At 40.5% G+C, this 28000-nt stretch overlaps 1 long non-coding RNA gene across 1 annotated transcript; it reads left to right on the plus strand.

Annotated features, from left to right (window-relative positions):
- LOC135327304 (uncharacterized) lies at window positions 1-27994 on the plus strand. The gene is made up of 3 exons (XR_010387408.1): window positions 1-615; window positions 22704-22919; window positions 27810-27994. It is a non-coding gene; the product is annotated as an uncharacterized LOC135327304 (long non-coding RNA).
- Window positions 27995-28000: the final 6 nt, after the last annotated feature.

The raw sequence follows: 28000 nt of genomic DNA on the forward strand, positions 1-28000 counted from the left end.
AAAATGCGGTGCTGACAAGCAACAGAGCTTTGTGCCTCTCGTGAGAAATAAAACTCTTCACCAAAGTATGAGAAGGACGAAGGAGACATGATAAAACACGTCAAACGAGACTTGACTCTGAAGAAGGCTTAAATGGTTAAAGGGACTTTTCTAGCAGAGAGAAGGTTTCTTTTCTTTTCTTTTTTTTTTTTTTTTTGCTCCTCATTAAAGCTGCCTGAGAAGGTCACCTGCAGACAGACAACCCAGTTTGTTGTGAAGCTACAAGTGCTTTTTGGACAATGACGGCTTACAAAAATCTGGCATTTGCATACACAGAAGTACATGGATGCTTGTGAGGTTTTTTTTTTTTCCCCGCCTCTATCCACTATTCAGAAAGAAAAATAGCTCCCCCAGGATTACAGCATGCCAAATGATTCATCTGAGCTATTATTGCCTGCAGCACAAAGTGTTGCTTTATTGTTTGTGATATGTTGACACACAATGGTGGAAAAGCGAGTTACAATCCAAGCAGCAAATTCTGCACAGGCTTGACCCTGAACTACTGCAGTCAGTGAGAGATGACTTCCACAGGAGGAAGAGCAGCCTGGACGGGGAAAGAAATTCTGTGCTTTTCAGGTAAAATCTTCCGTGGGGTTTGTTTGGCATTTTGTAGGCAAGGTTCACAGCAGTGCAAAGACTGCCAGGGCACTGGCATTTATGGATGAAGCTGCTGCCATGTTATCTCCTGATCCCAACAGCACTCAACGTCTAAATCAGAGAGGGAATCTGACTTTAATGGTAGGGAAGCAAAAGAAGGACCTCAGGAGGAAAGGAGCAGTCCTATGAACTGTCTGCAAATGACAGATAATCCCCCTGCCTCTGGTCTGCATGTAGTTTGATTGAGCTGCTGGATGTTTGTTACGACATGAACTTTTTGACTGCTTTGAGCTATGTTGAGTGAACTAAAGCTTTACTGGCTTGGTTTGATTTTGAAAGACATCTTCCCTGTCTCCTCACAGTGAGGGCTGTTGGTCTGACTTAGCCCAATAATCCTGAGCAAATCTATGGCATAGCCAACTCCCTGTTGACTTGCCTCATGAGCCACATACAGAGATAAATACACAGGTTAGGCTTCTTTAGGACATGCTCTGGTCCTCCAAAAATAACATCACTGCTCTAAAACTATTGTGCACTGATTTACGAATATACAGAAACCATTACTATCCCCTCTTGACTTGAATGCATCAGACTGGTTTTGCTGGTCTGGCGCTTTCACTGGCCCAGTTCAGAGCCGGCTGTTAGAGGAAGATCAGCACGCAGCAGCCGGCAGCAGGACACCAGAGCCAGGCAGGGATGCAGCTGCATGGCCCATGGCCTAGGGATAGTGTCTTTGCTAGCATCCTTTCCACGCTTCTGCACTTAAAGTATCCCAAATACCTTCAAAGTACATCCAGAAACCAATGTTCAGAGCTATTACATGTACAATGCTTTTTCCAGTTTATTTCCTTTCTACTTACTGACATAGCTTGTGTCTCTGTCCAGCTGCAGCGTTTCGTTCCTAAGCTTTCTAAGACAGTCTAGAGGCAACCAAAGCATGAGTCCCCGTCCTTGTCCTTATCGTGCAAATGCTTTTTTTTGTGCCAGGCCACAGCAAAAGCAAAGCGTAGCCCTCAAAGTCAGCCAGTAGGGGAGGCTTGGAGGAAAAGGCCTGGACAAAATCACGATGGAAAGCTCGAGAGCTTTTAAACCTCAGGGGAGCGATAAGGGCTGGCAGACAAAAAGTTTGTCACCAAAGACAGGGAAGTGCAAGGCAAGTCAGAGGATCAATAAGATAGAGATGCAAACTGTGAGATGGTAACAACATACACGTGATTTTTAGGAAATGCTGGTGAGCTTTCTCTGATAATCTTGTTAAAGTTTAATATCATTTTAAAAAATCACATTTCCTCTAAGACTAGGTTATTTTTATTTTAAAATACTGTATAGGTACTTAGATTTCTTTTTGCAGAACTCAAGATTGCCTTTTGGCTTTATAATATGTTTCTTAAATAGTATACCAACATAAAGGAATCAGTTTGAACTTTTCCATCTGGTAAAACATAAACAGGGACACACACACACAAAAAAAAATCTCATCTGAGTTTCTTTTATATAATGTTTTCCCATCAATTTCCTTTTGAGATTCTTCTGGGAGAACAGGGAGTTATGTTACATTAACCTTTATGGAGATGAGTTCTGCTCTTCTAGACAGGTAAGTGGAAAGTGAAGTAAATGAAAAGTAGAGCTGGCTGAGGCACTTATTAGAAACTAGTGCAAGCACGGTACAAGACTGACAGCACAAGACTCGAACCTTTTGGGGGGTTATGGGAAAGAAAACTGCCCCAAGACAGACCAGGTGGTCGAGGTGTGGGACAGGGAAGAGGGCAGGCGCAAGCGCAGACGGCGGGGTGAGCAAGTGTGGCTGCAGCGGACCGGGGTGTTCGCTCTCATATCCTCGCCATCCCGCTTTGCTCCTCTTCTACGGAGTTTTCCTCTTTCAAGGCACCAGAGATGCAGCATCCAAAAATGTGCTGCAAACGAACTCATTGTCAGCCAAAGTTTCTGAAACTGTGACTTTAGCAAAACCCCTCTTCTCAGCTGATTTACCGCTATTCCAGCTCTCCTCTTCCTCCCCTTACCCTTCCTGCTCTTTTTCTTTACACTCGCTGTGTAAGTGCAGAGTGTGCAGATGTACCTATGCTAGCTATTAGCATAGATGAAACAGCTCTTCCAAATCTTCATTTTGCTGGTGTATTACTATCCCTTCTGTCTGGGTTGTTCATTCGGTTTACAAGCTCTTTCAGGAGAGAAAGATCTAATCTGCTTATACAGCTCGGAGGACCCGCAATTTTATTGAGCTTTTCATTGATATACACCTCACACAGAGCACATGAGATGTACACCCTCGAGACCGCACCGATGGGCAAGCCTGATATTAGAAATACATAGGTTAAACTGGCAGGACAGAGGCAGTCCTTCAAAGTGAGGGGCCTGACTAGGTGCTTTTGTGTGTATACCGGAAAACTCCCAAGACCATCTCGCCAGGGGTTAAGCTAGTTTTGCTTGGAAAAGGCTAAAAGTGATTCCATGAACACAAAATAGCTTTTTTTTTTTAATCACCATTTTTTTATCAGTTACAAAAGGAGTTAAAATACATCTCAGAAATTTTACTGCTAATTTGCTGCTGTATTAAGTAGTTTCAAAGAAATAGCAAGTTATGTTTGTCCTCTCCAACCTTCACTCTCCCTTTTTGAAAGGAATTATACCAAATAGCTTGTATTTGCAGTGCTGCACCAGCCCTTCCTAAGCCCATCAAAGATCAATTACTGGAGTTTTAGTTTTAAGCTGATGTCACCGAGCAGGTCACTGTACGCAATATATGCTTTTTACTTTTTCTCTCCTGTAATCAGAGAAACTTGGGTAAAATTAAAAAGCGGGCAAGCAAAACTTCCCCAAATACTTTGGTGCCTACGGGAAGGAGAGGTTAGGTTTTATGAGCTTGCTTGCTTAATACTAACAAGCTGCAGATTCAGTTCAGCTTTCAACGAACCTCATTTCACCATAGCAAGTTTCCAGACCTAAATAATTGTGGTAGGTTGGAGCCGCAGCAGGTGACTTGTGACATTGATCAGAGTATTTAACTACCTAAATGATGTGGAAATGCACCTAGAGCTACTCAGGCCCTTGTGTAATGGGAATACTCAAGGGGCTGGTTGAACCCGTTGCAACAGCTGCTTTACATACCCAGCACGGTGAGAACCAAGTATGATGATACTGAACATATGTCCCAAAGTGTGGATTTAGCCAGCATTTGACCATGGGAAATGAGCCCTGTTTTCAGCACTGCGCCTCGAGTGTGTTCAAGTGTATCTGTTGATTTTAATGGCGAAGATAAGCCAGACAATAACTTTCTGCTAGGTTGCGTAAGAAAAATTGCAAGTGATTTCCAAAGCGCAAGGTTAACCAGGGAGTGTGTAAACCTAACCAAAGGAGCAAGGGCGTTCAGGTGTAGCCAAGGGCTTATTTTGGTCCAGAGCTATGGCTGTTAACAAGGAAAAGCATGCCAGGAATGCAGTCGGCAGTCGGCATCCTTGGTTAAGCGTGTGGGACTGACACTTAACAAAAACACATCTTCACAAATGGAGAAAGATAAACACCCATCAGATTCCATAACAGTGTTTTAAATAACTTAATAATTTAATTTTACTGTATCAAAGCTTTATAGTCACCTAGACCTTGCAGACTGGATTACAGGTAGAATCGCCCATGGTTAGCTGACCCGGATTCAGAAGGACATACATTGAAGTGCAAGGGACTAAAGATTAAACTCAAAGGCCGCTTCTGCACAGGTATTTATTTTTCTTAGGTGTAGAAATAGTCATTAAGATATATAACGTAGTTATTCTGTGATACCAAATTTTCAAAGTCTGTAAATTATTTCAAATTATGCAAGTTTCGACAAGAGCATTGTGTTTGTGCAAAGGTCTATAATCCATCATGAGACATTGCTGCTATATCGTGAACGAAGTGTTTTGCTGTGATATGTGGATGTAGTCAAAGAACGATTTACTGAGCAGTTATAAAGGGTGAATGACTTTTTTATGATTTACCATACAATAATTTAGAATCTGTAGCTCCTATTACATTAAATTATTTCCCCTGCAGCTTTTAAATGAGGATGGTTTTCAAAGGAGCCATACTTCTCTTACATTCAAATGACTTTCCCTCTGCCCTAGAAGAATTAAGAATATTTACAGGATAGAGTTCAAAAGTTAACTGGAATATTATCTAAGTTAAAATCAAGTGCCATAAACTATAGATGAGCAGCTGATGAGCTGTAGGGTAAATACTTGCATTTTATTTCTCACATATGCACCTATTTATCCCTGAATAGATTTAGCTGTCTTTGGGGTGGTTTTCTTTTCAGTTATACCACTAATACAGGCATGTGAGAGGAGCATCAAAGCTTAATTAGTAGTATTTTTTTGTAATGTTGGAAGTATTAGCAACAGAGATTTTCCTACTGTTATACATTACAAGTACACAACTAAATGCCCGCTTATTGCTCCAAAAACGTCAAGCAATTTTTACATAAACTTGCAAGCACTGTTAGGAAAATACTGACTTGGACAGAAGTGGTATGTCCACTGGCTAAACCAGCGTCAATTATGTCATTTTAAATGTTTTATATATATATATTTTTAGAACATCTCTCTTTATTTTCTAAAGATTTGTCTACAATTAGAAATGTGCAGGATCCATTTTTTTCATCATGATTACTGCAAAAAGAAACCCTTTCTTTTACTGGGACAGTCTTCCAGAGAATTAAAGTGCTTTTCCATTATAGCTGAGCTGACTTTTGGCAAGCTACAGACTTGAACTCACTTCTACAATAGGTGACCATAGAAGCCGTTACACACCGGTCCTCCTCTTCACATTTTACCATGGGAATGAGTGGCGAGTGAAAGGGGGAAAAAAAAGTTTTGAAGACAAGATCTAAGGCACAGAAGTAACTTGCTTTCTGTCTTTGAGGAATTACAAGGATATTGTGCCCTGACTTTATCAGCTGGCTGGGAGTGCTTTTTCTTTTGTCAGTTCTGCAAAGATAACTTACATGTAAATCGTCCCTTTTAGGCTTGTCTCTTTAGCTATATGCTGGTGTAGAAGGAACCTGGCAGAACTGTTATGGTTGAAACAATTCTGAAATTTCAGAAAAGGTTGTAAACAATGTGCAGCCTCCCTGTGACTTGTATTTAAACCTCATGCACAATGCATGAGAACCCCAGGGCAAATACCGTGGCGTTTAGGCAATATACAATTGCCCTATCTTATGGCCATTCGTTTAATGTGCGGTAGACTTCACAAGCCACATTAGCACATGGCAGTGATGAAGAGCTACCGAAAACACACAAGCATTTGTGCAATATTTTTAAGGACGGTTGGTAGTTTATGCAGGAGGTTCCCCTGGCACTCGCAAAGCTTTGCGCTAGCCTGCAACATGCTTAAACGCAGTCAATGTCTAAGTTGCCACTAGTAATGTCCTCTTGTCACCTAGGCCTCTGCTCCTAACTTGTGCAGCCACTTTTATTGTAACAACACTGAGTTGTCTGTTGGCATTTTCGTGGCCTAAATCCCATCAGAAGTCACAGGGATGCATATGCTACTTGCAGGACCAGATGTGCTAGACTTGCCTAGATACCACTACTGCCAGCAGCCCAGAGGAACTGAACATGAGGCGTAACACCACAAATATATTCCCTAATGAATATATTAAAATGTGAAGCCAGTTAAGATGCTTTTTTTGCTAGAAGAGGTCCTAACTACAAAGAGGTTTGGAGTGGAAGAGGGCTGGGTGTGTAACACACAGAGATGCTAGAGATCTCAAAGAAAAAGTCATCAGAATTTTGTAATATGAGCAAAGCAAAGTATTTTTCCCTATTTCCATTCTGTGAAATGGCTTAAATATTTTGGCTGAAAACAGAATGATTTCTCTTTGTAAATACTTATGTATGTGTATATACTGTGTGTTTGAGTGTGTGCACATACACACACACACATATACATAATGCATATGTGTGAGTGCATGCATGCATATGTATATATAAAAATACATAAATACAAACTTCGGACACAGATGGGGTGATTTCAGCCACTTTGTTATACGCAGCTGATCTCCTAACAGGAAGCAATGGGCAATCTTCATCAGCAGTGCAAAAAACACTTTCCAGGACAATATTCTGGAGACTATAATATTCCTGTTAAAGACCAGCAGAAACAGCTCTTCCTCTGACAGAAGTTACCATATAGGCAAATCTTGCGCATTTTAAAAAGATTACATACTGACCTTTTGTTTTCTTAACACAGTAGGGTTTTAATTAAAAGGTTGTTAGGAATATCTTAGCATGTTAAGTAATATCTTTCACTTTGCATCAGATCTACTGCTTTATCTAAACCAGACTAGACTTAAACTGGTGCTGATCCAACCTGCCTCTCTCTCATGATAAGCCCACGCACAGATCCAGGTCCTGTGCTCAGTAACAGCCGAGAAGAGGGACCTCGGGCTGGTTTATAGGAATTGTTGCTTTGTGTGACTCCACGCAACTCAGTTAAACTTAATGCGGAGTGATGAAGTGACAACACTGAGTTAGGTGAGGTGCAAATTCTGTCTTGAATTTTTGTTTGTACTAAAAAAAGAAATCTACTGGGTGTAGCTTTCCTTAAGAAAACACAGGTGCGCACACGCGCATGCACACACACACTGTTGTTGGAAAATACAGTTCTCCTGCATTTACTCCTATGAGGCGACGTCCTTCTGTCTGCATGAAGAAAATCAGCACAAACTCACATCATGCACCAGCTACTTTTTGAAATGTGTGTGCTGCATAACCAGGACTACAAGATGCCACCATGCATTAAACCCCTACAGGCACGGTCTGGTCTGGCGGGGTTTGGCTTTTCCTCTTCCTGCTGGAGACTCCTGCTGAGCAACCCTCCTCCAAACCACCGGTGTGAAATACCGAACGCCGCCGGCTGTTGCAGGTTACGTGAGTATTAAACACGACGCCGCTAGATGGTGAGCCTCGCACAGCGCTGGGAGCCTCGCAGCATCCGCAGCCGCTGCGCTGGCCGGGGCGCTGGCCGGGGCGCGGTGCCAGGAGACCCCAGCGCGTGCACCCGAGCATCCTGTCGGCTTAATGCATGGGCCTTGGCAGGCCCCAACACGGAGGGACCTTTTTTTCTGGAGTTCGGTGGGAAAAAGAGATTTGCGATGTAGACGCTCGAGCAGAACCGTCCCCAGACCACTGCCTTCTTTCTCATAGTCGGTTACTATAACTCATGATCCCTGCAAGAGCTGCTGGGGATTTTTTTTTTTTCGGTAACAAGTTGCCAGCACAAGCGAGAGACTTTGGCAAAATTTCCTGCCTAAGAAGTTCCGATATCTCGCCCAACCCTGTCTTCCTCACAGAGAAACTGGATGTGCATTTAGGAAAAAAAAACTGTTTATTTCTTCCAGATGACTGTAACCAAAAGGAGACCAAGCATGTTTTTTGCAAATGAAAGATTGTAAAGCCTCCAGCTTGTGTCAGTGAAGCCAGGAAAGGGAGAGAAAGCCTTAGGAACGGCCAAAGACTCTTATTTTCTGCTTGTTCATTTTGCCATACAATGGCCCTGCTGCAGTTTCACTCTGAAGGCAAATATTTGGGCTGCAGAGCACTTTCCGGAGGTGCAGGAGTAAGTCTTTGCTGGCAGGTATTATCTAGTTGTTGCCAGACCAGTAAATTAACCAAAGGAGAGGAAAGACTTCATTATTCTTTTTATTAAAGAAAGAAGAAATTTAATAACATACTTCCAGGATATCCCCCTGCAATAAAAAATATAAATGAAGAAAAGAATTAATTTTACTCGGTACTTACCGAAGGTGGATTTAAGGTAAACTGAGTAGATCTGATGGAGATTAGGCTCCAAGAGAATGAAACCACAAAGTCTCTGGCTTTTCTCTGCAGAAGTGCATATTGCAGAGCACAGATGTGTCACTGGCATCTGACTGACAGGTCACTATTGGCAGAAAGCTCTGGAAGTGGGCCCGTGTTTGCTGTTCACTGCTCATCGCCTTTCTGCTCTTTTGTCTCCTCTTCTTTTATGATCTAGGGACCGAATGATACCTTGAGCATTTCTGTTACATATCAATACACACGTGCACACATCCATGCATGTCTGTGTGTATGTCTCTGCGTGTGTGTTGCTGTGTGTTGAATACCATGGTCCTGTCCTGTGCCTGGAAAAGGAAACAGTTGCCCTATGGGTAACTTTTTAATATATTTTAAAAATTTTATTGATAATTTGTTTTCACATTGTGCAGCACCTTAAGAGGCAATTCTTGTGTCAGGACCGCTACTGATAATTGCTTTTATTTTTCAGTTTTACTTGAAGCCAGTGCTGAAGAGTAATCATTCTTGATGAACGGTGGGGAAAAAAAACCCCACAGCTTTATTAGTTTGTGTAAAATCAAAGGCTGGTAGATTGGGGTGGGGGTCCCAGAAAGAAAGGAACATGAACCTATGAAAAAACACCTTTTATAGCAACCTAAAGGTTGTAGAGGACAGGGCTCCAGAAAAGGTCACTTCAGGAAGCATTAGAGGACACCCACGGAGCTGGTCCCGCCCACGGGCAGCCGCGTGCAAACCAGCCTCTCCCCAAAGCAGCAGCAGGTACCTGCTTCGCCCGAGGGGTAGCTAGAAACGTACCCCAGCGACAAGCAGGAGACATCTCCACCTTGAAGCCTGCAGCACGCAACAAGTTTTAGAAAACTACTTCCATTCTCCAGCCGAAAAGCATTTGTATTTTAGATTATCACTGCAAAGAAATGACAAGCAAAAGTAAAGTGCGGAGACTGGAAATTATTCCTCGCCAAACTGTGCTGCTTTAATGGAGTACAGGATCATGATTTTTTAACAAGACACACTTTTTGACAGCTTTTTTAAGTGCAGTGAATCTGATTTTCTCCTATCTCCATGCCAACAGGAAGACTTGTAGTCTATTATTTTCACCAGAACATTTCCAGTTGCTTCCCTTGCTACATTATTGTCTGGAAAGCGAGACAAACTAAGAAAAATGCTGTTACCAGGTATGCCTCACAGACTGCCTCCCTGTGCTTTGAGACAAGTCAACGGCTAATGATCTTCAGGTTGCGTGAATGTGCTCTCTTTAACATAATGATACCGAGAATGTCAGAACTGTATTTGTTTTAAAAGGTATCAAAATTTTAGGTTTCAGAATAGCTATTTCACTAACGGTAAATCAATAAATTTAATGTTTTTGCCTTTTTATAGGTTTTTTTAAATTAACAATTGTGTAGGCAGTGATGTTACATGAGCTTAAGGAGCAGTGATTCTGGATGCAAATTGGATGAAATGCAAAAATTAAAACCAATAGTTTTGTTTTCTGTTCCTGAGTGTAAATAAAATGTGTTTGTTTTGCTCTAGAATGTAAAAATCTAGAGTACCTGGAAAGAAACTCAAAAAAATTGAAGGCTCTGAGATGCACAGTGTGACCAACAAAAGCTTTCTTTTTGCTTAAAGAAATTGGGGTGTGTTCATTTCCTTTAGCACCTTCTGATGTATTCAGCATATCAAGGACTGGACTTACCTGATTTGACTGATAGACTGGATGAATAAGCTATATAATTTGCTAGGCATGTATATCGAATTCTTTAAATAGGGTAAACATTGTAATTTCTTTTGCTTATGGATGTTTTAGGGTTTTTTTCTCTCTCTCTCTTTTTGGCTTTATTTTTTTAGGAGTGTGGGCAGACACACTTCTGTCTAAAGCTTTTCCATAATACGAAGAATAAAACTGCATTGCTACTTGGTGAGACAACTTTATGATTTCATTAATTTAAAAAAAAAAATCTGCGAAAATGATAGCTGAAGTTGCTTATTTAAGCTAGCATTTATTTAAATTGTTTAAGCCCTTAATTTGTCCTCTGCTCTACGAGTGCACTCTTTTTCTTTTTTTTTGGATCAGCTTTGTAGGTAGTTATAACATACGGCATTAAAACCAGGAAATTCAAGAACAGTGTTAGATCTAGTAGTACCTTACTAATGAGAATCATTTTGCCAAAAATCTGGAACAGCTCCCCCTCCCTGGTCTCTTTCCCTTGAGGAGCTTCCCAAATATAATAAAATAGATGTATACACCATATTTCTGCCTGTAATTGATTGCCATTCACCGTGGATCTTGGTGCAGTTCCTTCTGCTTAGCCAGATGTGAACCAAAAGGATATCCATCTGAAAAAGCAGAAGCACAGCTGGAAGTAAGACACTTACTGTCTTGAGCACTGCTTTTGCAGACATAGGAGTATGGAGACAGCCTAGTAAGGCTGAAGTTCATGGGTTGCTTCACATAATAAAAAAATTGTGCTCTGGCTTCCCTTAAGCAATTTGGGATACGCTGCTGTGAGGCCCGTGAACCTGAGGCCGGAGCCGGGCTGGCTGCTTTCGGCACGGAGCAGCCCCTTGGCACCGCAGCTTGCAGAGCGGCGCGGGGCAAGAGCCACGTTTCCCTCGTAGCCCAAGGCAGCCGGGCAGCGGGACACGTTTCCAGCTCCAGGATAATGCCAGGATGGCAGACGGGCCAGTAGCATCTTAACTCAGGTACCGTTGTCCCAGCAAGGTCTGTCCAAGGTCCCCAAGGATGCTACAGGCTTGCACTGGGCTGCCTCTGTTCAACAGGCGTCACCTCTTTGCAGAGGGAGGTTGACTCTAAAACACGCAGAGAGTTTACTTAAAAAACAACCTATACATGAGGCCTCGTTACTCCTGCAGTGGAGTTGCAGGCACATTTGGGTTGGATAGATCTGCAACCAGCGAGCTAATGGGTTTTGTACTTCATGGTTTCATCGATACAAGCTGTTTCCTTAGTTCCTGCCTCAGAAATGGGGAAAGTTGAAAGCAGCACTGTAGCAAGGCTGTGACGAGGACCAGCATGTCCCAAAGCAAGCCCTGTTGTTGGATTACTCCACATGCAGGGGCTTGCTTCTTCTTTTGAGGGAAAAACACTTCCATCTAGCCAACTGAACATTTATTAAAATTATAACTGAAATTAAAAGTGTAGGCAGGAAAAACTGCTAAAAAAATATTACAAAAACTTAGCTGACAAAAATCTTGTTTGCAAACCTTTTAAAATGCGAGCTCATTTAAACGTTAAGCACTGTGTGGAAATGGCCAAGAATAGCTCTGCTGAGCCTCGTCTCCTGAAGAAGCCAGCCATTCACTGCAGCTGCGGCCTGCCCAGTAAGTTGTAGCATGTCTTTCTGGGGACACAAATGCTGACCAAAAATTGTTTAGCAATTCCAGATGAAACACGCATCTGTATAAAATCGTTAGGACCTTGATATTTTTGTGTTAATTTTCATTTGCATTTGTAATATTCCAAAGAGAGGGAACAAAAGCAAAAACCACAAAGGACTACATCCTGCCAGGACTGAGCACCATCATCACGTCACTCTTCCCTGAGCTGGTCCTGCTGTTGCCTATTTCCCCGAAGCTGAGCAGGGGCTCTGAGGAGCTCGGGTTTGATTTAGCTGTAGGCAGCAGCACATTTCTCGCGGCCCCAGGCAGCCGGTGGCAGCGGATGGGCTGCGTTGCCTAGCAGGGAAAACATTCCAGGTGCTTTCGCCCCTCACCTCTATGCAGGTCTCCACCAACTAGTCCTGCCAGGAAAAGCAAGCGCTCCAGAATGTGTACCAGGCTGTGTGTTTGTCCGTGTAGCTGCTTAAATGCGTATGGTTTATTCTAATAGTCTTTTGTTATTGAATGATAGCAAATACAGCAGACACTGTGAAAGAAGAAGCGGGGCCAGTATCTTGCAGGTGAATAATTCAGTATCTTTAAGCATCGTTTTTCAATACTCAGAAAAATGTTTTCCAAGTGTTACTTGAATTGCTTTAAAGTGATCCCAAGTGGTGTATTTGTTCTTCCTGTGCTACAGCGAGTCTGATTACAAAGTGGGTTTAAATTAAGAGGGCCCTACTCTGATTTGTTACTCATGTTTCCTCCTTGCTTCTTGAAACCTGATTCCTCCAAAACACCTGAATCAGCTCAGGTTATACCTGCCTGTGCTTTCGGCTCCACCTCTGCTGCAGCCTGATGGAAATGTCATGGCTGAGTAGTAAGACTATGACCTCAGAGGCCAACTTCCCCCGCCTCTTACCCGGTTCCTCCTCAGATCTGCCTCACACAGGCCACTGTTGCATCATAGCATGGTGACACCGCTCCCCCCTGAGGTTGTGACATCAAAGGTAAATGCACACCCCCCTGCCTCTCTGTCTGTCCTCCTCTCTGTTTCACTATCGCCGTTCAATGTTTTTTGTACAGTTATCCTGCTGACATGGTCCAGCAGGAGGAGAGCAAAAAGATTCAGCATCTGCTTTTGGTTACACACCAGGCAAATCACTCCACTTCGCTGGCCCTTAGTTCCTACAGTCATAAATAGATACAATCTTTTTGACATATTTTTGCCATTTAGGAAGGAATTTGAAAGAGTTATTGGGCTAGATCGGCAATGTCAGAAGAGGTTGTTATGCATGCATAGATTTTTTCTGCTTTTAGAGGACATGGAGGTAAACTCAAAACAGACCCAGCCACATCCTTATTGGCCTCTGTTATGTTACTTTAGGTTTTGTAATTATATTTTTGCAGTAATGCATGTTGAAATGGCATTTACGATGGAGACACCATATGAAACTTTGAACACGCAGCTTCAAAATTATTTCCCTGGGTGTTTAAATTTTGTAAAGTTGTATGAAGTGATACTGAGCTAGATGGAATTTAAAGCCTAAGATTAAGTTGTAGCTGGAAAGCTCAGATCTGACTGAATGTTCTCCCAGGCTTTGCATGTGACAAGTAGCAAGCTATTTCAGACTAACATTTCAATACTGATTTCCTCACTTTAACTACTCAAATAAAGCTGGTCTGTTTGTCAGAGCTGCTGAGTGTGGTTGTTCCACTTAACCTGTGCAAAGATTGTGGGTATCTCTGAAAACCAGCCTGATTTTGTGGGTGATTACTAAATCGAGATATAAGTGACTACAATTTGAAGGCCAACTTTGAAAACACTGTTCTCTGTTTCTTTGGGTAAAATTTGCTGTATGAGAGAGAGATCCTATATACATCCATAACGTCTAAGTGAACATCAAGTCAGAATTCAAGAAAATACTTTTTTTGTGTTGTCCACCATAACTGTAAACAGCTATGGATATTAACCTGATTCACCAATGGCATCAGTAAGCACATTCATTACATTTTGTATAATGCTTATCTTCCCTTTGAAGTTCTCCAAGATCAAAGAGGTTTTAATCAATTGAAAATATACCTTGACCTTAGTCTTCACACCAATGATATTTTTCTATGTGTGTTCCAAGCATTGTCTTTTAGTCTTTGAAGTTAACCTGAAAATTTTCTGTCATTTTTTGAGTGGCATCATATCATTCTCAAAGGCAAATCTCATGAGATATTACAGAGAAGGAAAGGACAGAGGAAAAGGAAGTCTGAGGAGATAAGAGACTGTAAAAAGAAAAACACTGCTAACTGGAAAAGAGAAATACAAGCAAGCAAAAGTATAAAATAATAATACCAAATTCCATAAGAGAAAGAAAATATGAAAGAGGAAAAGTACAGGAATGAAAACCATCCAGAAAAGCAATGAGAAATGTCCAGCAACGATTTTTATGAAATTTTTTTCATGGGGAATGTCATTTGGCCTTAAAAAAAAGCTGTGAAAAAGCATTGGAGGAAATGAAAAAAAAAAGGTTTACTAAAGAAAGATAGAAGAAAATGAAGGGAAGGGAAAAGAAGATGTATAAGGCAACTCTCATCATTGTGCAGTAATATAAAGGAAAGAGACAATGAGGTTACAAAGAAAGACATATCATCTTTATTTAAAAATGGTACGATTACTACACAATTTAGCTGTAATGCCTTTTTAACCCCCAGGTTTTCATAAATAAAATTCTCATTATTCAATGCCTATAAACACCATCCTATTATAAAATAGTTGCAGCAGAATCTGTGATTACTGCATAACAATAACCAACAGACTTTTCCACATGTCTTTTAAAATGCGGAAACCTAAGCCTTGAACTTAATATTTTTCTTGAGACATGTCTCAATGTAAGATCATCATTTTTCATCTTCTTCTACTTCAAAGAAAATTCTCTCTCCTGGGCATATTTAATAGTTGTGTAGATGTCACTGTTTTCTTGTCAGACTGTACTTCCTAGTGCCAGAGACAGATTTCCTAACCAAGTGGAGAAGGTTTCAAGCTGACAATGAAATGGAAGAGCAGACCTCGCTTCACAGGCTGGTAGCATCTACTTACCTCTGCAGAGGAATTACTGCTCCCATTCCTGGTTCTGGTCCCATGTCCCAAGGCTGGAAGGGTCTAGGAAAGCTGCAGGGCTTGAGCAGTTTTGTTTGCTGGGCAGCAAAGATGGCATTGACCTCACTGTATTTTAGCAAGCTGAGAGTGTGGTGTCTTGCCCAAGCTATTCCTCTAAATTCCCTCCACAGATGATAGCAAAGGTTGAGACATGAAACGTGTTCTGGACGGTGCCTGTCAATCTCCGTTTTCTGTAGAGGAAGCCAAATTACACTCCCATCCGTTTTTTCCTGGGCACTGGCATTTAGCGCAAGAGAGAATTATGGCAAACATAGGAATTATTCTCAGAACTGAGATAAGAATGCACTGGACCTTCCTCAGCCATTGTTTCTCTTAAACTCCCAGTAACTTCGGGCTAAAGTGTTGACCAGAAAATGTGTTCAGCTCACCAACAGCTACAGAGCTAAGAGCAACCGGAATTAAAAGGGGAGTTTGGTCCCCAACGAAATGGATTTCTACATTGATTAAGCTCTCTAAAGCATATGGCTTTTAAGTTTCTAAATATTTGCTTTGCATCAACACTTAAACATAGGGGTGGAGAGCAGATACTCCTGCTATATTTGGTATTAAAAGGCCTGTGATTTTAAATAAAAGCTCTCTGCTTGTGTCTGTCCAGCAGAGAGCAGCCTAATGTCCAGGCGAGGAGGCAATTATGTGTTACTTCTACATATACTGTTCTCTGTGCCGTTTCCTTCCACAAGTACATAGCTTGTTAATTAATGTAATGCAGTCCTCCTCTGACTCACTATATTTTTCCAAATGCTTTCAGTACCAAAGATATTTTTGATTTTCTTTTTTTCCGAAGCAAACCCTGTAGTAAGGAAAAGCTTGCACTGTGCATCAGTTAAGCCGCTTGGCACTGTACATACCATTCTGCTTTTAAAAACACACAGGACCAAGTTCTGAGACTATGTGGAAGAGGTGATTCATAAACACAGATAACTGTGGATTGGAGCTGGGCAGAGCTGGCGGGATGGCACAGCCTGCATCTCAGCTGCCTGGCCGGCAGAGCGTTATATATACTTAGATATAGTGTTTCACACAGGTGAGGCTGGGCCAAAGTGCCATTTGTGATTCTCGCCCTGCCGGTCGCAGGGAGGGTCGGTGCAGTTAGGAGGCTATCCTTTCTCAAAACATCTCTGCGGTGGTGCTGTGATCATTTATTTTTTACCTACAGGCCTAGAAACGACCAGTGACAACCAGGGACAAATAAGGTATAGATGAATATTGCTTTAGAAAAGGTAGTTCTACCCCAAAGGGCTTTCAATTAAAAGAGTGTACACATCATACCACAACTTAAAAAAAAAAAAAAATCAGTAAGGCAAAGAACAAGTTAACAGTGAAATCATTCAGGCCGGGCATAAAAGGAAAAAATTATCCAGTCTGCTGGCCTCAGATTAGGAAATGGGGCCCTGTTTCCCGTTCCACTAGAGACTTCTTCTGTGAGTGAATCAGTTCATGCCAGATTTTAGGAAAGAATTTACCTATTTCAACTTGCAAATTGAAATTTGGGTGGTGTTTTTAGCAGCACATATGTACTTCACTTCTGTTTAAAGCAAGAACCTTTGTACTTCGGAAAAAAATCTCTCCGTGTGCTTGTCCTCATCTTTAGATATAAAAATACAGGATCCTTAGTCTTTCTGGGCCTCAGTTTCACTTACAAAAAAAGTACTTCCCCACAATATAGGTGTATTGTGAAGAGAGTCATGCAAAATATCTCTGAAAGGTTAGACACTCCCCTGTGAAAGTCTCATAAAATCAACTGAAGAAAGAGCATGCTCAGTTATCTGTAACTGATGATTTCTTCCTGTTGCTGGTGTATTTTGAAATGTTGGTTGTTTTGGGCTGACTAGCTGATTGCTTTCTGCTAGAGACAATTCTTCTGTAAATACTTTTGGTATTTTACACTTTACAGAAACTCAGACTGAGCATGCTATGGGCACTGTTCCTCTGACTCATTTATTGATCGATTTTTATCTGATGTACACTCCTAGGAGTTCAGAGTCTTTTAAATAAGTCATGTGCTGCTTTAAAAATTTGCTTCATATAAATTTGCATTTTCCATTAGTGACACTGAGAACTAAAGAGAAAGGCAACTAGCTATAACGAGCACCCGGCATCTAAAGAATATGTTCATTATAAAGTGACAGAAGGACAATCTTGCCTTACAAGGCGTCTATGCATTTTTCAGAGACTCAGCTTTTCCAACTTGGGGCCATAAACAAATAACACACTTAAGACACCTTCAGTACTGAATACCTACAGCTCTCACTGAAAGTTACATTTGCTCAGCATCTCTAAAATTCAGTCTGCTTACAATTCACCTGCACAAATATGGAGCAATATGCTTAACCCAGTTTTGAAAAGTTGTGCCATGCTATATAACAGGTTTCCAACTCAATAGCAGGACATTTCAAAACCCTCCAGGTACACCGATAAAGCCCACACTTGTTAGGATCCTGTTGTTGAAAGATTCATTAGGGGAATCTTTCCTCTTTCCCATTTTCTCCCCTCTCAGCCCATCTACATATCTTTGGAAGCACTGAAGCAATCAGTTTAAGGCACCACCGAATATGATGGAGTGACACTGGCACATAACCCTGTTAATGTCAAGTTTGCCTCAATAGCTAGAAAAAAATCCCATAACTGGCTTATGGGACGACAGAGAAGGCAGCAGCCTCTGTTTTCCCCCATGCACCTGCACATCTGGCAGCTCAGTGACACACATGGGCTGTGTAACGTAGTGCAGCTGGAGTAACACAGTTGGATTTGGCCCTTTGATAGTTGGGCAGAAGCAAGAGTTTCAAGAAACTCATCAGTGGTGCCTGGACTTTTGGAGGGCAGCAATGTCATAGGCTGCAAACAAAAACCCCCTAGCTGCGATACCTCCTTGAAGATGTTCACGTGAGCCTTCTTACCCATCTGTCCAGCTTCCCTAATGTGAAGCAATGGGGTAACAGCATCTCAAATGCAGTTCATTTGTACTGCTTTGTAAAAATGGCTTTTTAAATTTAATAGGGGAAAATCTGTAGGGGCTTTTAACTCCTACTTTTTATTAAATACTCAAAGCCTAGAAGAGAACGATGATGTTAAAAGGGGACAGTTACAGTAACAATAATTAGTTTTATAGAGCTCCTTACATCAATAAAATTTTAGAGGTCATTACAAAATTGGAATCATTTGAGTTTACGCATCCTTTATAAGGAAAGTGAGTATTGCTTTGAAAACACTTTAAGAACTGATGTACGAATTGTTATGTTAGAGGTCAGGATAATTTTACTGTTTATTTCATCAGGAGTAAACTTAGGTTTGTACAGCAGATCACAGATTTGAATTAATGAAGACCTTAATGACTGCAACTGAGTCACTTAAAGAGCAAATGAACATTTCTGGCTCATTAGAGATTAATTAAAAAATATTAACTTTAAGTTCTTCCTTACAATGTTAGCTTTGGATTAAGAGGGGTTTCATTTTGAAACGCATAACAATGCATTGTTATACCTCAGAAAAATAAGGTACAAGAAAGTAGGTTCATATCCGAATCAAGAAAGATCTCTGTGTGTACTTTGCTCGTTTTGACAATAGTAGTTCAATGACTTAATTAGCTGGAAATTTCTGGAGCAGCATGTACTTGTAAGCAAAGAACAGTAGTCTTACATTACTGAAAAGAAATTTCGATCGGACTTTCAGTATTAAATAACAGTGCTCAGGATGTTTTAAATAAAACATGCAGCTTTTAATGTTCGTGCCAAAAAGCAGCTGGATTTAGCATCCTGAACAAGCCTGTTTGTGCCAGCTGACCACCCTGTGTATGTGGCACCTCTTTTGCAGTAGAGTTTGTCTACACTGACGCATTGGTTACTGTCAGACATTGACCAGCTACGTTGATGTTACACATTATGCAATGCCAAGACTTTGTCCACCCCGAAAACTAAGTTGTACTTAGTATTTTATGCACTTAGGTGTTCTACTGTGATGTAAATCTTCCAGTTTAGGCAGCCCATTAGACATGGGCTTCATCCGCTTTATTTCAAGTGCTTTCTTGCACACCGCAAGGTCAGAAATAAAGCCTTTTTGAGCTGTAAGTCTAGCACGCATTGGCTAGATTAGCTCGGTAATATCTAGTCCTAGTTTTATGATGTCACCCTACACAGCACAGAAACAGAAGGAATAATCAACATCATATTTAGTGTTCAGAGCCAAGTTAAAAATGTCTCCTGTTTAGTACCTGGTCTGTTTTTCAGCCCACAGTTTTACAGGTTGTACTGAATTAACCATTCCTACTGTGTACTGTGAGTGTGTACAACACATCTTTGTGATTTATCGGCCTTTATGTCATTAGAATTATTTTCAAATGTTTTCATATGTTGTGCCTTAGGGATTAGTTGCCTTGGGAATCACTTGTATTATTTAACATTATTTTCCCTAGCGGTACAGCATGATCTTGACAGATAGCCTTAAATGGTGTAGAGGTGGGGGGTAGTGTAGTTTTCAGCCATCAGTCTGATACCCTTATTTAACAAAATTGCCATGATATTAAACATAAGTAATCCTTTCCAAGCATACAGCCAAGCTTGTGTCAAAGGATCAAAGTTTACACCATTTTATTTCTTCAGCTGAAAAAATAGAGCTAACAGGGACTGAAAATTGATTTGTATGGTGCCTATGGGTGCATACAGTGTTATAGCACTTAATCTGGATATGATACTTGGGCCTGAACACCACATATGACTCTGGACAAATCATTTAGGTTTGTTGTCTCTCCATATTGCATAGCTAGAGTTCATATAGTTCAGATAGATGTATTAATGGTAAGTGAAAATACCTTGTGTCCAGAAATCAAATATATCTATTTGACATTTGAAACATGGCAAACAGAGTAAATCAAATGCAATTTCAGCTTTTTAGGGTAATCTTGTGTGTTGGTTTGGAGAGGGGGCAGCTGTGCTTTGGTAATGTCTTTAGATATATGGCACTCTAAATGGTTCCAGATTTTAATCAAATTTAGTGTTATCACAATTTCTCTGACAAATTGCAGGGAGTGGAGGCATTGTTTCTTATAATTATCATTCAGCATAGTTATTATAATGGCTTTTTGGAACGCTATTTTTTTCATATACTAATATTCCTATTATTCGGTGTATGCAGTCTTTTGTTTAGTGCAGAGATAAAAGTATTTGTTATCCAGCAAACCAGGCTAATTTGCAATAATATGTGGGAGATCCACTGTAAATTATTGAACAAAAAAAGCAGGCCACAATACCAAATAACTAAAACCACCAGTTACAAGTAACAAAATGTACTTGGATTATTTTAGCAACAGTAATTTTAATTCCATTATAATTGACTTGTAAATTAGCTTCCTTTTTAAGAAAAAAAAAGTACATCTTCTATTACTATCTGGGTTTAGTACTTGGCTGGGAAAAAACACAAGAGAATTAGGGTAAGACTTATTGCTCTGCTGAATGTAGGTCTACCACTCTTTCCTCACGATGATATGACTGTAGTTGTTGTTAATGAACAGAACGGGTCTCCTAGCTATAGAAATTCATTAGGTTTTCTCAGACTTCTGTGTTAGGAACATTAAGGCATTCTGGCAGCTCTCTCACTATTCAAATTACTAAAACCTATCTGATCTAGACAGAAATCACACAAACTGTATTTTAAGACGTTTACAAACTCTTCTTTAAAATAGCAAATTAACTCAAGATTTTAACTCTACCATAACTTATAAATCTAGAGACCAAGTATTGTAATTTAAAGTATTGAATTCCAGTCATAATACTTACCAACATTTAGTTTAGCAATTTTCTGATCTCTGCTACTATACTGTTCGCACACTGTTCAGACCATCATTGAAGTATTGCTTTTTCAGGTTTCTGAACAGTCAAGAAATTAAGCAATGATGAAGAGAAGCTGTGAGCAGCTCCCCTAAAAAAGCCAGTCTTCCTTTAGAGAAAAACACATAAACCTGTGATCCAAAATGGACTAACTGTAAGCCCAATCTCATGCTGGTTTTTTGTGACAGCCCCTCATGTAAGTAGCCATGGTCATTCCAGCTGACCTGGTCCCATTTATACATAAAGAATAAAGTATCAGGGTGAACCTGCCTGCAGCTCTCAGAGGAAGACACAGCAGGCTGTTAAAATCACAACCAAATTTACACCTGTTTTCTGCAGCCAGAACTAGAAATCCTGGGGCAGGCTGCTTTCTGGTGTGGTCAAGATATTCATTACAATGCCAAAATTCAGTCTGCTGCAAACCTGTGAAGCAGTAGTTCAGGTGACAAACACCTGGTAGAGGAGAGCAGAATCGAAAGTCTTGAGGTGACTAACTTCCCTGGGCCGTTCTCGGTGATCCAGCCAGCAAGAGGGCTTCACAGTATCTACATTGACCCATGGCTGCCTAGGGAAGGAGCAGCAGCAGATTAAGCAAAGATTGCCATATTTGGCTAGCCATTATTAGCCTGCCTTTTCAGTCATTATATTGATCTGGCATTGTCCCTCTTCCAAATGCAGGGCCTTGTCTTCTCCGAGAGGAACAATGTAATCTCAGTTAGTTTATACAAGCAGTAATGATAGGCAGTGAGCCCAAGGCTGATTTACTAGCAATGATGGACAGTCATGTAACTCAAATTTTCCAATCAGCAGAAAAGCTGCAGAAATTTATAGCCTTTTCCCAGTATGTTCAAATACTGTACCCAAGCATTTATCCCTTTTGTGAACACTCTGTTGTATTCCTTGTACCTCAGCTTGCAACCCCTAAGAAAGGACAGTGAGGGCAAAAACATGCCTGTTGCCCCTCACTAGTTCAAGCAACAGGGGTTCTCAGAGCCGGGGAGCAAACTGTGCTCAACTCAGAAGCAGGGATGAAGCCTTAAAATGAGGAGCCATCACTTATGAGCTTAGCGAAACACTCTTGACTGAAACATTGTGGAAAATGGATGTGCCAAAAAGAGCAAGAGCTGTTCAAAACAGTCAAGAAATCCTTTCTAAATATGAGTATTAACATAATATAGTATAGTACAGGAACAGCTAGGCACTACTAGCAGTGACTGTATTGCTTCCTTAAGTCCATGGCATCAAACTGAGCAATAATTGGCAGATTTTATGCTATTCCTTAAAACCAGCAAACTGTCACTAGAGTAGCTCCCTAGTAAAGCCACTTAATCTCAATTTTGCTTTTCTTTGAGATTCTCTGTCTGGCATTAGGCATGGAAATAGAAAGGCACAAGAGCCTCCTCCATATTCTGTGGTTCTTTAGAGACACTGCATATGAATAACAAAGGTTACGGCTGGTATGCATTCCTGATGTCAGCTGCTTTCTCAAAGCACTCAAGACAATCCTCGCTGTAACTGGGCTACAATTTTTGACAAATACATTTGCTGAAAAAAAAGATAACTGTAGCTTAGCCATCTCAAACTACTAGCAAATTTGCAAGCAGGAGGTCCCACCTCCCTGCTGAATGGCACAACAGCAAGAGAACAGCTCCCACTCTTTTTCATTTCTATAAAGTGGAATAGGTGGTGGGCCTGAGAAAGATCCATGCTCGTATAACCAAAGCCTAATGCTGGATGGGAAGGGCACTCTCCTGGGAAGGGAGGCAGATTTATAGATGTCTCCTAGAGAGGAAAGATCTGGGACAGTGCTCTAACCCAAGTCACTGATTAAAAAGAAAACAGAACCCAGGCTTCTAGCTTTCCATTTCCTTTAGCCTGTGTACTCATAGCCACATTATTTCCTTTCAGGTCAAATGAAATGCTTTGTGTTAAGCAAACTGAAGATTTAGGAAGGGAAGGGGGATAGAAGAGGAAAAGGCAGGAAGGCCAGAAAGAATCGTTTCAACTGGAAGAAACTGCAGAATTTTCCATCTGACGTGATCTGTAACAATTTCTGAAATCAGTTATCTACTCAGGCCTTCTCCTGCAAAAGAAGATGGCTACTAAGAACATCATCAGAAAGAGGTAATTCAAAATGCTCTTCCTTGAGTTTGTTAATGCCAGATTCAAATACAAAATACTGGTAGTCTCTAGAGGCAGTGAGACTTCTGAGCGAGCAGTTTGGTTAAATGGTGGGCAAAACTTTGTCCATTTTTTTCAGAGAACAGAAAATAGTTTTTATTGGTTTCTAATGGGAAGTTTGATGACACCAAACACAAGGGAAACCCTAGACAAATCTCTTTGAGGAAAAAAAAATAGGAAAACATTTTAAAGCTACTTTCTGGAGGTAAAGTGTTCTCAGAAATATCAGTGATTCTGATCCAGCTTTCAAAAATGTATAAGATACCCACAAATACATACAAAAATCTCTTCTACTACAAGCTCTTGATATACCGAAAGACCAAAAAAGACCAAAAAAGTTGGCCCCTGAACAGATCCCAGATATCTGGAAATAGCATCTGCTTTTGAAACTTGAGGATGTATGATTGGGTACACAGTAATTTGACTATGAAGAAAAAATGAACACAGTGTATTAATGAGTCCTCATCTGCTGTGTAAATGAGAAAGAAATCCAGACAGCTCTGTGCTTCTTTGCCAGGTTGCCAGATGGATTTCAAACATATGTTGCTGTGACTTCTAGCACAAAAAGTCTTTACTCAGGCATGCACCTAACAAATATCAGACAACTTCCCTAAAAGTTTGACTGATCACCTTTTGCTGACCCTCATTATTTTCACTCAGACATTTTCAGTTATGCTTTGGAACATATTTTTATGTCAGTGAGAGGTGCTGAGCAAATATGCGGGCACTTCATTCTAATCCCACCATATTCACATACAACTTGCTTCCTGATACGAAAAAACACATGTTGTAAAATTTTGCATTGTGAAATTTTGGCTTTGTCAGCTGTAGCCATACATTGTAAACATATTACCTGTGAAATTCTGGCATTCAGAAACAAAAAAAATGATTTGAGAGAAAGTCTAATAGAAGTCTAATAGTGGTGGCTAAGTTTCTGAGGAGCCTTGGGTCCATCTTTTCTCAAGGATGAAGGAGAGCAAGCAAGTGAACTCCACTCACCAGGACAGGTTGGAATTACGCGTGTAAAACAGGGTTCCAGACAAAACACCTTTCCTTGTGACAGATTCAGGTGTGCAGTTCAGATTTGTTTGTGCTGCCTGTCGCACTGCAGAATTAACATTGCTTTTGGGATATGAGAATTCTTTACCTCCAGGTCTGAAAATTTCAAGTACATAACTGAGAAGGTCTCATAGTCACATGTATGACAACCTCAGCCTTAGGGCTTGTGAGTTCCTTTTCACAAAGAAGGAAAGGATCATAGTACACTTGCATCAGATTTGATGAAAACCCATAGGCCTAAAAGCAGATGCTAGTAGGCCCACCTTCACGGCATGGAACGCAACAGCTTTAAGAGGCTATATATATACAAGAGATTGTTAAAAAAAAAAAAAAAAGGAGAAAAATCCCCCTCTTTTAGGAAATACGTCTGCAAACTTTTTTGCATGTTTCCTTGGAGATTTACCAGTCTAGGGAGCAGAGTCACAGCTCCTTTCCCACTAGCGCTGCCAAGGGTGGCAGGAATGCTCTGCTCACACATGAGAAACTCCTGTGCAGAGCAAAGCCGGTGCCACTGAACGCTGAGTCCAGTCCTGAGGGACTTCTTGGGACTTGTAGCTTGCTAACTCTCCTCCTTCCCTATTCCACACAGTTTGCATATCCTGATGACCTCTTTTAAAATTTGGCAGATCCCATTTAACAAATTACATTTGCTTTCACCTGCTTTCCCCTCACACTACTTGCTCAGATCATTCATAATGCGAGATTTTTAGTTAAAGCTGTACATATCCAGTGGCTTTTTGTATCTAGATGTATTATGAAGGCTAAATTATCCATTAATAATTTATTTTTGTAGCTCTATTATATTATTTCCCCCAGCAAATTATATTAACATTGCTTTTCTTAGTGCCCACAGCATCTGAAGAATTTTCTTGGCAGTAAGTAAAGAGCAGGCTCCCTTCATTGGTTACACTCGCCAACTGCCTCCTCATAAATACAAAGCACTGCACTATGTAATTGAGAGGAGAATAATACTAATTAATATTGTCATACCTGTAAGAAAAGACAAATGAACAGATTAAAGTTCTACTTCATACATACACTCTTTGAAACCAGTGATGATTGAAAACATTTAGTAGGTCATTTTTTGTAAAGTGGCTTTTAAAAATCTTCTATAATTCCTCAAATGTACTGGTTAGTGGAAAGCATATTGATTAGCCTAAGCGTAAGACGTGTACTTTAACAGGAGAAGTAGTGCAAGATTCCTGTTATCTAGAATGGTTCTGGAGGAGGTTTTTCAGGGAGACCTTCAGAAGAAATCTTGTGACCTTGAAAAATTGTGTGCGCACACTGACCATAGCCAAAGGATTTCACAATACACTACCTTTTCACACTAACTTTTCACTGATTGAAAAATATAAATACACTCTGGAATCTCTATAGCATAGGCCGCCTAGTAACTTCCATGATAGGTGCAAGCTTAGCAGTGATGTCTCTGCTATTAGCTGCCCTCTCATCTTAGATTCTCTGTGAACAGTAGGAATAATTTCAGTGTCATGTAGAGCTTGGCATCCAGGCTAGCTTCACCTAGTTTTTCCAAACTATTAAGGTTATTTGCAAGCTGAAGTTTTTTTTTGTTTTATTTTTCTCCTTTAGGTCAGTATCATAATCAGAGAAACATTTGTTGTGTTCAAGATCTGGCTGTAATTTACATAAGACATTGTAATGTGGTGTATTTGACCTCATTCAGTACTTTTGTATATCTTACAGAGTCAGTAAATTCCACGCAGCAGATTTGTCACGTTGTTTGGTTAAACACTTCTGCAATAATGCCTCTTTGTATTTTTGTTTTTTTTTTTTTTTCTTTTTGGTTTTGGTAGCCTGAGTCACTGGTGCACTGGCAGCACAACAGAAATCATATTTGATAAGAATGGGGCACGAAAACTGGTTATCATTGATCATTAGCTGGTCCTCCTGGCTGTGTTGAGGGGGTGATAAAACCGCTGTTTCAGACAACCACAGTAGCTGTGAAAAAGGACAGCAAGCACAGACTGTGTATGAAACTAACAGGGAAAGAATCCCTGCCCATCCATACCACCCCCTGACAGCAGTAATAAACTAGCAGACACTGCACCTCTGTGTCCTTCAATGACTCATTTTTCATCTCTTTGCCCATACCAGCCAGTTGCGAATGGAGCTTCCCACTTGCATTGACAGCAAACATTATCATTATAATTTTCTCGCTTGATGTGTGCTGATTCACTGCTGATGCATCAAGTGTGAAACCTGAAGTTACTTTCAAGACAGGTCTTTCTCAGCAGCATCATAAGCTCATTCCTGTAAAATTGGGTAGATTTCTCTCATGAAACTTCTCCTCGAAATTTTGGCTGCCTCAATCTCTAGGGGGAAGCTCCTCTCCTTTCATTCAAAGTACACAAATTGCACTGGACAATTTACAATGCATTAGCCATCCTGCTATGAAAAATTTGGTGATATTTATTTTGGCATTCAGTTCCCTTTTCTGTCTGTGGCCACTTATCCTGAAACTGGAACTCTTTCAATGGATTTATGAATGAATCATGTTATGCCTGATGTCTAATCTTTCTAGTGAAGATGTTTTCATGGCCTGCCTTTTCAGAATGCCAACCAAGCTGTCACCATCATTGATAAAATTAGAGAACTGTGCCTTGCCTCCTTAAAGTGCATGCAGTTCTCAAATCACAATGCAGCTCTAAAAGAAAATCCTCAACCCTCAAAATTCTCCACTCGCAAACTTCTAGAAAGTTAAACCCAAAAGCAAAAAGCCCTGTCTAGTGCAGGATGGCAATGACGATGGTGCTAATTCAGACCTTCCTCCTCCCCGTATTTTCCATCATTTCTTTTTGTCTTTCCTTGCTTATCTATGGCCCTATCTTTCCCTTGTTTTAGGATTTTAAAACAATGATGACTTTATCCCTGTACAAATACAAGTCTTGTAAAACAATTTAAAAAATTAGCTTCCAAGATTGAAAAAACAGTCCTTATTTTTAATGATCAGTCTCCCCTTCCTTTGGATTTGGTCCCTTCTCCTGCAGTCTGTCCTTTCCCGGTTCTCAACACATCATGCAGAACTGCCCCACTGATGAGGTATACAGCATAACATACGCTGTTATGCTCTAACGTAACTCACATGTGATAACAAGCCAGAAATTTCAGTCATGCCTAAGAATGGTATTTGCAAAGCATGTCTACAAGGGCAAAATTAATGCAAGTGTTGTGATGCCATCCAGCTGACAGTGTTCATGGTCTGTATTAAACCCACTCCTAGAACAGTGCTTCTTGAGCATTAAACCACAACTATTTCATTAGAAGAGCTGTGTCAATGAATTTGCTAGTGTCCACTTCAGTGGGTTATGCTGAAGTAAGGTGTTATTATACAAGGAAATAATTTTACAAGCACTTAGGTGACCAAGGGTCATTAACTTTGAGAAAGGCCAATTTTTGAAAATGGTGCACAGCTGGTGGAGCCAGGATGCAAGTGAAGCGTTTTGCAGAGCAAAGATAATTTCTCTCTGTTTCTCTCTCGTTTCCCCAGTTTCTTTCCTTTGAAGCTATTGCATTTTCTGATTGAATTCCAATGTTCTTTATTCTAACGTAAAGGAAAAAAAAAATCTAATGACTTCATTTGAATTGCTCCAAATTTCTTTTGGTATAACTCAGACCAGAATCTGACTTCCTCTCTGCAGGGAAAATCTGCATGGTTTCTGATGGTGCAGTACAGAAAACCTTGACAAAGCAAAATACTCAAATACCAAGTATCTCTGTGAGGTACTTAAATCCCATCCTTTCCTTTTGCAGCACACTTTCACGAATGTAATTCTACAGCTCCCAGGAATAAAGACGACGACAGCCTGACTCCGAAACGTTACTTTTCCGAAGCCTGTATTAATTTTGGTATGATTTTGCATTATCCATTTCGTACCGTTACAAAGAGAAATTAACCAGCCCATTTAAAAGGTACATAAAGGTGATTGCAAACATGCTAGGAA

This window comes from Dromaius novaehollandiae, chromosome 2, assembly GCF_036370855.1.
Source record: "Dromaius novaehollandiae isolate bDroNov1 chromosome 2, bDroNov1.hap1, whole genome shotgun sequence".
NCBI classification, from domain to species: Eukaryota; Metazoa; Chordata; class Aves; order Casuariiformes; family Dromaiidae; genus Dromaius; species Dromaius novaehollandiae.